A 13,651-nucleotide genomic window follows, 5' to 3' on the forward strand; every position below is an offset into this window, starting at 1 on the left:
TCCACCTTATCAAGGCCTGACAAGAGCTCTGAGTGCCAAACATTCTGCTGATCCCACTCCTCCTCGTCACCTATACACAAAGACACAGATGCACAAAGACATGCTGCCAACCCAAATAAAATATGAAACACTGAAATTATGTTCATTACTGCAAAACTAAAGGGCTTGATATGAGGAATATAAACACAGTGCAGGCCATGACTGTAATTCCCTTTTGTGGTCTCCATTTTTTCCAGGTTGTCAGCCAATTTACCCAGTGTGAGGATGTGTAAAACACATAGAGGCAGGATCAGAGCCAAGTGGGAGTGCTGAGCCGTTCTCCTCTGGGCCTCGGTCTGCGATGATTCCTGCAGCTCCACCACTGCTTCCCTCAGCTGTCTCCCTGACCACTGGACCTGCTGTGGAGTACACTCTTACACTAGTAACACAAAAAGTAGGAGGTACAATTTTGCATGCTGGCACACGAAAAGAAACATCCACTCACACACTCTCAGTTCAAGGAACAAAGGTATGGGAAACATACATGCACATACTTGTACACTGACGTGCAGTGACTTTGCAGCTGTGCACAAAAAAAGCTGATTGTCCACTTGCCTACTTTCAGTGCATGGCAGGAAAAACATGAATTACTTCCCAATGCTGTTTGCCCCACATTCATATATCTCCTTATTCCTCATTTCCACATGTTTAAAAGGCTCAACCCCTTGGAACCCCTTTTGCTACACTCAGAGCCCAAGCTCTGTAAGATATTTAAAACCAAAACAGCTCCTCCAACTCCTCTTGCTGACCTGAGAAGAGTTAACTTCTGTGATTCTAAAGAGACACTGGGAAAGAGCTGAGTCCAGATCAGAGAGGAGATCTTCCTCCCGCTGCCTCTGATGCTGCCAGTAAATATTTCGCACACACAACTCTCTCTGCAGCGCCTCCACCTGGCATACAATGGCGACAACATAAGGAAGTGCATCAGATACACAAAATTCCATTCAGTGGGCAAAACGAAAAGCTGAAGGCTAAACACATGAAGACTGAAATCATTTTTATCAAGTTAAAAAAATGTATTATTTCTTGTATGAGAAAAGCCTCTCTCAATTACTCCCCCACCTGCACACTATCAGTTTGATCTGCCACCGTTAACCAGTAGGAAGCCGTAAGAGGCAGAATGTTTTTTCTGGACGCATCCAGCCTAGCTCCAACCACTGGGGCCAATACCCCTGTCACTGGGTCAACAGTCTGAGCTCCATAACGGATCGCCACTAGGCCTGTGAAGTACAAAAGCATAGACACAGAAAAGGGGTACAACTTGTTTTATAATTTGAAAGTGGATTAGATAAACTGTGTCAGGTGACTACTGACCTGTGAAATTGTTTGATTTTCACTGTACCTTTTCCATCGGGGTCCTCCATGGTACCTGCCAAGGGTATTGTAATCCCAGAGATGAGGTCAGTCTGGCATCCCAGCACAGGTACACTAAGACCAGATCCCATGGGGTCAGGGTACTCCATCCCCAGCAGAGCTGGCACACACATATCGGAGCCTGAGAGAGGCATTTCTCCTGGTTTGAATAACACAGACAAATTCAGAACATTAGAGTGGAGCAAAAAAAATATTATAAGATCTTAAAATGTTTAATTATTCAAGTATTCCTGAATGTTTTTGTCTAATGCATTTCTAGTTGGAAAAGAGCAGAATTAGGGCTATTGAGACATTTTTTGACCAGTGTAGAAAAGACAGTTTTTGCATTCACTTTTGTGACAGAATAAGCTAATACTGTTTGTTCGTGTCTCCTTTGACTAAGATCAAATGAAATCTAAACAAAATTAGATGCAAAAATAAATACACAGAGTGAGGTACATGAAACAGGATTGTGACTACATGCCACATCTGGCAAAGATGCAAAACTAAGAAACAGATTATCAAGAAGAGCACACACAAGCATACAAGCACAACAGCTGAATTGTAGCCACAGTGGTGTTGCACTGCGAACAAATGCAGAGATAAGCATGATAAGCCTGTCATCATGATGATGGTGCAGACATAATTTGATTATTGAGTCAGGAGCTCAAACCACTATAAAAAGGAATGTAAACACAAGCGCCTTGATTGGGAATTAGAGATAGAGGTTTTAATATCTGGATATTTTTGAGCTACAACAGTTCAGTGTTATCCCAACATTTTTGTTTTATGAAATGATAGTTTGTGCATGTTCTAATATGATGTGGTTTTTGTGGGACAAACAGGTCGCATGCTTAGTTTCTGTGTATGGTGGTAGTTAAGTCTTTGAGGTAGAAAATGTCATCCTCCTCAGGCCCATGAATTCTTTCTAAAGCCCGTTTGAAACTTAAAAAAAACAATGTACGCCTAAAACTCTTTTGTTTGTGGCAGTGGGCAGTTAAGGAAAACACTGCGACATCTAGAAGGAGCCAAAAAGTTAGTCAAAGTTTGTGCATTTTCTTTTGTGCTGTGTGGAAAAAATATTAAATTATCCTTCTTTAAAAAAGCTTTCACTTTAGGGTTTCTTTTCATACATCACAATAAAAGCTGTAAAGAACAAACATAGGCAAAGACAAAGTAATAGACCTACGCTGCATTATTTTCTACATAGCAATGAGCAGATTTATGGCAGGGTGATGACAAGCAGAGATTTTACAAAATGGGATGAAAAGATGAAAGAAAATATCGAGTATTTTCTCAATTTAGGATAATTTTCTCTCAGACACTTGCAAAAGTTGATGCAAGAGGAGAAGATAGATAACTAAAAAAAGAGCAGCAACAAAGAGGAGGATGAGGGGGAGGAGAGGACCATAACAGCACGGAGAGACAGAAGTGGAGAAAAGACAGTTTGTGATGTCGTGCCCACAAGAGGCTCCTCATATCCGCTATTTCGCTCCCTGGCATTTCCTCACCCACAGCCCCTCCATCTTCCTGGAGACCCACAGCCCAGTCCAGCAAGAACTGCAACCTGGTCTGTAACTGGAGCTGACAGTGCAGGCTCCTTCCCCAGGCCTGCTGCAGCTCCTTGGTTGCAGCAAGAAGATGATCTTGTCGGCCACTCCCTCTCTCACTGCCTGGATGGGACTGCAGATGCTGCAAAGTTGGATCCGAGCCCCACTCCTCAGTTAGTGGCTTCAGGAGATCCAGTACTTTAAGCATCGCTGCCAGAACCTGATTGAGAACATTTTTCATTTTTCATTTTCTGGCTAAAATGGGCAGCATAAAACAACAATACATTTAGAAAAAAAAAACACATTCACCAAGAGTGTTAGTTTCCAGAAAATTTAAAACGGACTTGAATTTCTTCTTAACATTCTTTAAGGAGAAAGGGGCAGAGTATTTAAAAGCTTTTTCGCTCTCTGGAAAGTTGGAAAACTTTCTACTTTCTACTCTCTACAGTTTATATCCACATATAAGCTGGAGCCACCCCAAAGGAGAGATTTGTCATATTTTATCACACAACATATTATGGAAAATCTCCTACTTATTTTTTAAATGCAATCAAACCAATTTGTATTAGTGTGATCAAGTACTTTGCCGTCTAGTAAAGCTTGGTATCCTCCTGCATTAGGCACCACTTGTCCCACCCTTACGCTGGCCCCTCCTACTCTCACCATCCGCCCACTCAGGGGTTCAATGAAGGACTCCGCCAAAAGGACTCCACCTACTGGCAGCACAGTTCCTATGCAGGCATAGAGAGCAGGGTTAACTCACTGAAGGTATAGCAGTAACACTCTCAGGATGTAGTGGAGTCTCACCAGCGGCACTGACCTGTTGCTGGATCTAAACTGACCCCAACTGTGAGCACAATGTTCCCCGTCCTGGGGTCCAGCATAGGATAACCAATCTGTATGGGCTGAGGCAGGCGGGTGATGGGGCAGACATGCACCCCTCCCAGTGGGTAGACTAGTCCAGTCTGGGGGTGGATGGTCACAGCCAGAATGGGTACCGGGACCCCTGTGTCTGGGTCTGCCATGGGAACTCCCAGCTGCAGTCTCTGGCCCGGTCTGAGGCCTCTGAGCCGAGTGCTGGGCAGAGGCTGGTCTGAGTGGCAGGAAGTTGGGTAAGGAATGAAAGGAAGAAGGGGACTGTCCCACTTTCTGTTGTCACCTGGGATAAAGAATGGCACACAATAGTTTTTTTAAAGGAGAGATACTGTGACTTTCCCACTTTCACTCCATCCACTTTGATATCTCGTACTGTTACTTGAATGGTCTTCAGTAACCCACAAAAAATGAAAGCGAAATTATTATAATCATCTTGGGTTCAATGATGGACGATTTTCCATCAAGAATTACCACACAATTACTTTATGTTGGATGATTGATTTGTAGAAACCAGCACAATTTGCTCAGGACATATTTAGATGACATTGTCTTCTATTGTAACTGTGGGACAGTACATGTGAGTTCATGTCTCCTTGACACTTGCATTCCTTAATCTCTTAAAGAGCCAAAGATTGCTACTGCTTTTCATAGCCTGTTGTATCTTTGACTAAACCATTGCCTGTGTGGTTTTTCTTCCAGTTTTCTGAGCATAAAACATGTGAACAAGTCAAGTGTGGTCAAGTATGGGGATGTTTTTTGTTTTTTTTCTTTCATGATCATGCTTTTTCCTCACTCTCAATTTAGCACCTTCACAGCACGCAAACACCTTTCATGTTACCTGTACATGGGTCGGTCATAAACACTAAAGTAGAGGTTGCAGGATCATAGGCCACATTGCCAACAATTGGCATAACATGGCCAGTCTGAGGGTGGAGGAAGAAGTTAGGTGGCACTGCTGTGGTGTGGCAGCTGCTCAGCAGCATATGGGTGTGAGCGTTTGGCCTTATGAGGCCTGTGACTGAATCATAATGAAACGCCTGGCAGACACGCAGGGATCCATCAGGACCTGGAGTGAGGCAGAAGGAGAGATCGCTGTGAGCATCCATCAAACTGTAAATGATTATTATGATGATTTAAAGCTGTTTTGAATTAGAGTATGGTTACATGCTGAGCAGGCAGCATTTCATACTGATCTTTTCTTCAATAGAGCACTGTAGTGAAGAAGCATGACTGTCTCTATATCATTTGTAACATCGGTGGGATAGATTTATCAGAGTACTCATATTTAATTTCATGAGACAGTAACAAAGAATATTTACTTCAGTACTATACTTAAGTATATTTTTCAAGTATCTGTACTTTACTTGAGTATTATTTTTTAGAAACTTTTGACTTTTAATCTAAGGCCCAGCCCTTCAGCTGCAGCTCCACCACCTTCAGCAGCTGAAACAGAGGGGAGAGCTCCAGTAGCTTGGTCCACTCTTCTTCTGAGGAAGAACTCTTCTATGAAGCACCCATTACTTTGAAACATGACTTTTAATCAGTGGAATAAATTGTCTTTTATTTTGAAAATGTGATAGACCATGCACTGTGTTTATCACAGGAGAAAATCAAATCTGTCAGTCATATTGTACTTGCTGCATGTTTGAACAGCTCTTGGCAGTGGTCCAAAGATGTCTACATTAGACAAAGATTAGGCAGAAGATTCTTCACCGGAGCACCCATGGCCTTATCTTAAATCCATGTTTGAAATTTTAGAAATGAAGATTCCTTTCATTTTAAATGTTTGCTGTCTTAACCATGACCAAACTTCATCACTGCCCCAAAAAAAGAAATACGTAAATGGCAATAGCTGTTCTTTTGATGATTCAATTGTGTTTTGATGGCTTGAAGCATATCCTACAAGCTTTTTACTGTATTCCACAGGTTCTACATTCAGTCACGTTTCAGTCATTCAGTTCTGTAAATCCACTGTGGAACAGTACAACTATCCATTGACATTGAAAAATTTATTAGGTAAGTATTTTTAAAAGCAAGTACTCCTGTACTTTAACTCAAGTAAAACTTTGACTGAACAACCTTCACTTGAATTAGAGTCATATTTGACCAGGAGTGTACTTTGGCTCAAGTAATGAAGTTGTGTACTTTGTCCATCTCTTCCAGATTGTGGACCTCAGGACTAGACTCTAGGCCAGTTGGATGGCTGAACAACTGGTTGTTGTAGCTGTTCTCAGGATAATTGTATGTGAGCTATTCATTCGTTGAAATCTGTGATGAAAGGAAATATGAGACAGATTTCACAATCTCCACCTCTGATCGTTTTTAAGGGAATAGTTTGACATTCTGGGAAATAATTCCCAGATTGCTCATCTTTTAACGAAATCCACTCTCAAATCTGTCTGTCCGATATGCAGCTACAGCCAGACGGTTAACTTATCTTTGCACAATGACTCCAAAGCTCACTAAATAAACTTAACACTTTGACTCAAGTAATACATATATATTGATGGTATAGGTTCAAACCACACTTGAAGAATGCTTGAAAGTAATTTACTTTTAGGTAGCCAAAAGGTCAAGAAAATACATGAAAAGTGTAAATTCTAAGTATTTCAGTACAACATGTAATATATTTAGTGTGTTTGTTTCTTTTGTTTCTTCTTTATTGCATACTTTGAGCAATAGATGGTGCTGTTTCTCTAAGATTCAAGACAGAGCGTTTGCAATATTTTATGTCAGGGATGATGGGCTCACCAAAGATGTGGTCCTTAGTCAGCACAGCTCCAGTGTCAGGGCAGAGCAGCTTGGCCCCTGTACCCTCACCCAACAACTCCCATGCCCCCTGACGCTGACACTCTACTGATGCCAGCTCTCCCATCTCATCCATCAGGGATGTTAGCCTCTGGATCAAACTGAAGATTGAGAAACAACAAATTGAAGATGTGAGAGGATTTACGCCGCCCCACTTGTTGTCTGTCACACTTTGCAGAGGATAAATGGAGGCTTTACTTCTGCTGGTGTAGCTCCCAGGACACCTGGTTGTTGTTATAAACCTTTGACAGTAATCTGGTGCACTCTCTGAGATGAGCTGTGAACACACTGTGGACCCTCTGCTGGGCCTGTTGTTCTTGCCTCAGAACCTGGAGAAAAACAATGAAACAGTCATTCCTGATCTAACATAAAAACAAATTTAATGGAAAGGTTTGGAGATGAAATGCCTCATAAACGGAAAATGAATCAGCAACCAATTTGATTATCAATTAATTTTATTAGTTACTTTTCTTTTAAACATTATCTTATTCCAGCTTGTGAATTTTTTTGGACCTCATCTAGACCAAACAATTAATCAGTTAATCCTGAAAATAATTAGCAAATTAATTGACAATGAAAATAATCATTAGTTGCAGCCCCAGAAAGATTGTTGTCTTTTTAAAATCTGTCTAGAACACTTAAATTCACCTTCTCTTTCTATCTATCCTTCACTGTCCTTAGAAGAGATCGGTTTTCAGAAAGACCTAGGCTTTTTCAGTTTTTTTTGGAAAGGGATAATTGGAGATGTACAAATGGGAATGTCAGGTAAACCTGTAGCTGACTGTCAAGCAGAGTCCTCAGCTGTGAGGCCAGAGTCTTTCGTCGCACTACCTCCCTCTCCACATCCCTCCTCATCCTCTCATAACCCTCCCCCATCCTCTCCTCGGTGATCAGGCATGGGTGGAGTAGTTGCAGTTTCCCAAGTACTCCCTGGTACAGCTCTTTTACCTAGATATACACAGAGCACATATATGAAAACAAATGGTACATACATAAAAAGACATGAAAACTGACACATATAGACACATAGGTTTTTTTATGTGCCACACAAACATCAAGATAGTACACGATTGTGGGATAACATGGTGGTGCAAGATGTGCAATCTCCCTTTACATCTTTATCACCTCAGCTGTCCTGAGGGCTGTAACAACAACCTCTGCCTCCTACACCGCAGCCTACAATTTGGTGGTACAAACAGGAAGGAGGCAGGAGAGAGAGGTGCGACTAAAAACAGAGGCATACCAATTGTGACACCCAATCTGTTTCAATAGGCTTGAACTTCATGAATGGGATATATACTGTATATAAAGATGGGACAGTAGTAGGGGAAAGAAAAGAGGAGGGAAACATAAGAAGTGAATTGGATTGGATCAGTGGAAAACTGGGATATGTGAAGCAGACTAGCCGGGAAGCTACAATATGCAATCTTGGAAAGCAATGCGCACGCTAATTCTGCCCTCCTCCACTGTAAATGGACAAACTGAGGCAGTAACATTCGACGAGATACAGTATCTACCTTCAAACAATGGCAACTAGAACCTAGCCTGAGGCTAAGATGACAAAGATAACACAAAGAAGCACTCATCAAGAAGATAAATGCAAGACATCTGCAACTGAAAAAAGACAAACGTGTATATGAACAGATCATTTGAGCATTTTTAGATTCATTTTGCTTTTTGCTGTGAGGTTGTTGTTTTGCTCTGTAGTGTTTTCCTACTACTGGGAATGGTGCAAACAAAATATTACACAAATTTTTCCCTGCGGCCTCCTACTGCATAAACTATTAGTAAAATAAAAATGTGGGCATGTGTGTGTGTGTGTGTGTGTGTGTGTGTGTGTGTGTGTGTGTGTGTGTGTGTGTGAGACGAAGAAGAGGAGTTGTGTATCATTCGCTTCCCTTCACACAGACCTCAGTGGTGAGCTGTTCCAGCCGTGTGGTGACAGACAGGCTCTGTTTGAGCAGGAGGCTGTAGAAGGTGTTGCTGCTGAATGCCTCCAGATCCACCTGGTGTTCATAATCCCAGAACTCCCCCAAGGTGTCTGCACAGACTGTCGATGAGAGGGTGAGACACAAAGAGACATAGAGAGACATGAAGAGAGAGAAAGAGAGAGAGAGATGACAAGAATATAAAAACACATTTAAAGTCTATGACCTCTCTCTAAAGAAGGACTTTGAAGAGCAAGCATAATGTGCTGTCTGGGGAAGACCAGTGAGCTTGAAACGTGTCTGCATGTTTTGGTACAACAGCTCTGGGGTTCAGTTTTGCCATGGATTTGCAAATTAGAAGCTTTGATAAAAAATTCACATTTTACAAGCAAATAGCTTCTACTTGTTTCTCCCTGGGCTATTTTGGTCTTTTTTTGCACAAAGCCTTTTTTTTTTTACTTACTGGCAGAGGATGAAATTTTATATGTTAGTGTGTGAAGAACATGCCTCCTTTCAACACTGTAATGCAATCAAAATATAAATAACTCTTTGAAGCTGGGTTAAATGCTTTTTATAGTGTGACAATTTCCATGATAAGATGCACCATCTCGAGATACTGTTGTTTGATGTGATTTCCCAAGTTGCGTGACATTTGGATTGTTGTCATTTTTTTCTGTTAGTCACAGCACGTGATGTGAGGTCTGTGACAAGAGCCTTTTCAACAGTAATTGCTTGGGTGGGAGCAGCTCCCAAGGGTCACTGTCAGTGTTACATAAGAAGTCGCAAGGGTCTTCAAAGACCAACAAAGTGTGTGTGTGTGTGTGTGTGTGTGTGTGTGTGTGTGTGTGTGTGTGTGTGTGTGTGTGTGTGTTCCACGTGTGCACACTGACTGCAGGTGAATCAGTTGACCTGGTGCAGATTATGTTTGAATGTAAGTTATGTAACTGTTGGCCTTTAGGCTTTTAGTAACTGAGCAGAGCCGTCATGTGTTTGTGTGCGGTATCTGTGGTTACAGCTACAATATTGCACCTGCTTGCATGGAGTCTTGAGTCATTCTGGCTTGTTGGCTTCGGTGAGTCTTCCTAAGGGAGATCACCCTTGAACCTTTTGATGAGTAATCGTCCATGTGGTAGGCCAACTGCAACTTGCGATACCGTGCTCTGATTGGCTTCTTTTCTGGCCATCCGTATTCACGAAACAGGATCTACATGCAGGAGAGATTTATCAATGTGTTGTATTTAATTTGTAGTGGCTGCATGTGTTTGTGTATCTGCACTAACCAGCACTGTAACACATAAACAGAGGACGACCACAGCTCCAAATAGCAATCCTCCGGTCACCAGCCAATCTGGCCGAAGTAACAGGTTGCGTCTCCGACTGATTCCCACCCTGGTCATATGACGGGGGATGGTGGGGAAGAAGGGGCCAGGTTCATAACACTGGCCCCCTGCAGGCATCACTCGCACATACTGAATAAGAACAAAATTAAGGGTCAGTTTGATTGAAACATTTATTGACACGTCATTTTATCTCTTTATACATATGAAGAATGAAATCACATCACAATTAAAAACAGTAGAAAAAGGCTTTCCAAATGGATTGGTGAAAATATGAAACAATATTGCACAAATCCAGATTCTTAATGGCACAAAAACAAAAAGTATGTATCAAGCTGGGGGTGTTTCAAGAGCTTTCCTGTATTCAACAGCTCTCCTCCTTTCCTTTTCATATCACAGCAAAATTACAAAGAGCAGGAAGTGGGAGAGTACTTAAGAGTACAGGTGTTGCCAATTCACATTTATGTGATAATTAACTTGACACAGAAATAATCAAGTCATTACACTGTGTGCCAACCATATATAAAGATGGATGTAGACGTCACCCATAGTTTTTGAAGAGCAGTTTTGAAGCTCAGAGTGGTCTGCTCTGCCATCACCATCTTGGCAGTGCCTGACTGCTCCCGGCTATTCCAAACATGGGCAAAGAGGTGGGGCCTGAGTCAGCCCCAGAGATTGCCCATTGGTGCCACCTTAAAGGTGCCCTGTGAAATATTTGCCCACTAGTGGTGCTGTAGAGCAATATTTTGATTTGCAGGTTTTGTATCTGCTGTTTGTATCAAGTGCTTTACCAGCAGATGCACAAGGACATCCTTGCACACCAAGGTTGAAGAAAACTCAGTTCTTATGTCATTTTTAGGGAACATTCAAGATGCTTATTTTGTAATGCAATTTGGTGAGGAAGAGAGGATGTAAAAAACTACATGTTCATTTAAAATGAAAACTTCACAGGCTACCTTTAATGCTTGTAATATTTTAAATTTAGTTACCAAGTGTTTGTGTTGATGGCTGCTCAGTGTCAAAACATACACGCCAGGCTGGCTAAAGACCACTGAAAAGAAGCTGGGAGGAGTCCAAGACAAAGTCAGCTCCTCTTTCAGCTGTCTGAACGTACCCCAGTCGAAGTCACTGTTTGTGTTGTACAGACTGTCACTGAAAGACATTAGTTTAGCAGCTTCAGTGTTGATGGTAAGAGTACGGCAAAGTCACAACACAGATTCATTGTAGGAAAAACATATCCCCAGCATCTGACTTACAGGTCATACTGAGGATAGTGATGCGTGTCGACAGTAAACAGTATTACGTCGCCCAAATGGAGACATGCTGTTGGGTTGAGAACTCCAGTTACACTTCTCACTTCTTCCTTCACATCGCTTTTGTTTCCCCTTGTCCTGCTGGAATTCATTTCTCTACTCCCCTGACTGGTGTTTTCAACTCTGGTGACCTCCCACAGAAAGTCAGAATCTTCCTCTAAAAGTCAATAGTATGGGATCATCATTACTGCAGGAATTTGCAGGTTTAATGCGTTTTAATGATGACAAAATATTGTTTTGTTGTGACTAACCAGCTGAGCTTTCTTTCTGTGTGGTGACAGGAAACAGCCGCTGAAGCTCCTTTGGGAGGCCGCTCAAGAGGCCGAGGAAGCCTGCGTCTGCAATCACACAGCGGGGAGAGATACAAGAAAGAAAGGAAAAAGGACAAAGAAATCAAGTGCGGGACAGAAAAGCCATTGTGTGTGTTTGTGTATGTGTGAATGTGTGTCTCTCCACCTGATGTCAGAACAATGTAGACAGGACGTGGGGAGTTGGGATGGCTGTTGCACTGCAGAGTCCCCTGGGAGTCCCACTGTTTAAAAAGCGTCTCCAGCACACTGCCTGAGACGCCCGACACCTGCACATGCACAATAACAGCGTTTGCCATTTATAGGTCACTGCAACAAAAGAGACGCTTGTCCTAAGCTTTCACTGCTGGTGCAATAAAGGCAACATTATGTAAAGGTATTATACGCAATGTCTGGCAGCATCGCTCAGACTATTCACTATGTTTATTCTAAAATATTAGAATGTTTACTTTCCTGTCACTGTCTTCTCTAGAATATGTTGTTTATGTAAATCTGCAGGTGCCTTTGCTCACCTGACTGTCATAGCTCCACACCAGTTCCATATCTCCACTGGAGTGGCACTGAAGGTGCAGCTCAGCAGCTGGCCTGCCCCTGCACAGGCCTCCACACGCAGCTCTTCCAGGAGCCTCTCTGCAAACACACAGACCCAGCTCTCCATCATAACCCCGGTAGTCGTCTGCAGATAGACACACCTGCAGGAAAATAACCAACGCAAAGCAAGTATCAGCAAAAGTCTTTATTATGGTCAACTCCTTTTCAAAACCAAGTAAATATCAGTCATTTTTTTCTCTGGAAAAGATTTTTTCTGTCTTTATTTTCAAATTTAGGTGGCAGTAATCTCCGCTTATACTCAGCTTAAGTGCATAACTAGGTGAAAGGCCATTTGTACCAAAGATTACTATGGTGGACACTGACAAAAATAAACACTGCGAGGGGGCAACAGTGAAGGCCTTGCTAACCGATAGTCACAGAAGGCAGATTTTGGTTAAATATTTAGCGGCACTAATTCAAACCCCGTACTAGATAAACTATTGTCAGGTTCATGGGGGGGTAAGGGCAAAGGAATCTAGGTTGTAAACTACTGTCATTAGCCTTGTCTGTGATTGCAGAGTATGTTTTGTCAGTGCCTTCTGTAAACAGATCACAGTTTACAACTTAACTTGTATCTCTCAAGCATCATTCATACAGGTCCTCAGGGTGAGTTTCTTTGCCGAGTGGATTTGTGAAAGATATGCCAAGTACCTTTGTCCTACTTTCGGTGTGTACATCTGTGTGTGATATGAATGCACAAAGTCTAACCTGCTGCCTACAATGAAGTGACCACTGCTGTTTGTCCAGACAGTCTCCATACTGTGTGCGTGTTTTTCCATCTCTGCAGACATCGTACAGTTTGTGTTTACACACATCTCCATTGTTGGCAGGTAGGTATCCGATGGTACAGTGGCACCGCCCGTCACTGGTCTGCAGAGGAGGCAGCAGGATTCAGACACTCAGACATTGGGTTGTGTAATGATGCACACGGTTCAAGTTGTGGTCAGTTTGTTACCTAACATGTTAATTTAGTCATTCATTCACTGACAAAGTCTATCAAGCCACATCTGTTTTTCTACCCTTTCTTCCTACCTTAAGTCCTTCCTTTCTTCCTTCCTGCTTTTCTTTCTTCATTGATTCTTTCTTCTATTTTTCCTTCCTTCCTTCATTCCTTCCTTCCCTCCCTTGCTGATTTCCTTTTCTTTCTTCCTTCCTTCAGCTGTTTTTCCTTCCTTACTTGATTCTTTCATTCTTTTTTCCTTCCGTCTTTTCCTCTTCATCTATTTTTACTTCCTTGCTTCATTCCTTCCTCCATTCCTTTCTTTCTTCAATGGTTCCTTCATCAAGTATTCCTTCCTTCCTTTCTTTCTTCCTACCATCCTTACATCACTGTTTCCTTCATCATTTTCCTTCCTTCCTTCCATCCTTACTTCATTGATTCCTTCATCTTTTTTCTTTCCTTCCTTCCTTCCTTCCTTCCTTCCTTCTCACACCAACACCCATGCAAGAGTCAGATAGATAAAATCTCATTCTTCTCATTATGAGCTGATGAGTGGATGAATCAACGGTCATGCAAGCTGCAGCAGACTAGGAAACAAGATCCTGCTG

The 13,651-nt window shown here is 42.1% G+C and overlaps 1 long non-coding RNA gene across 1 annotated transcript; it reads right to left on the minus strand.

Moving 5' to 3' along the window:
• Positions 1 to 264: 264 nt before the first annotated feature.
• Positions 265 to 1,174, minus strand: LOC111228059. Its single transcript, XR_002665365.1, has 3 exons — positions 1,102 to 1,174; positions 789 to 929; positions 265 to 395 (listed from the first exon to the last, which is right to left on the minus strand). It is a non-coding gene; the product is annotated as an uncharacterized LOC111228059 (long non-coding RNA).
• Positions 1,175 to 13,651: the final 12,477 nt, after the last annotated feature.

The sequence above is a fragment of the Seriola dumerili genome, unplaced genomic scaffold (assembly GCF_002260705.1).
Source record: "Seriola dumerili isolate Sdu_G_001 unplaced genomic scaffold, Sdu_1.0 BDQW01000199.1, whole genome shotgun sequence".
Taxonomy (NCBI): domain Eukaryota; kingdom Metazoa; phylum Chordata; class Actinopteri; order Carangiformes; family Carangidae; genus Seriola; species Seriola dumerili.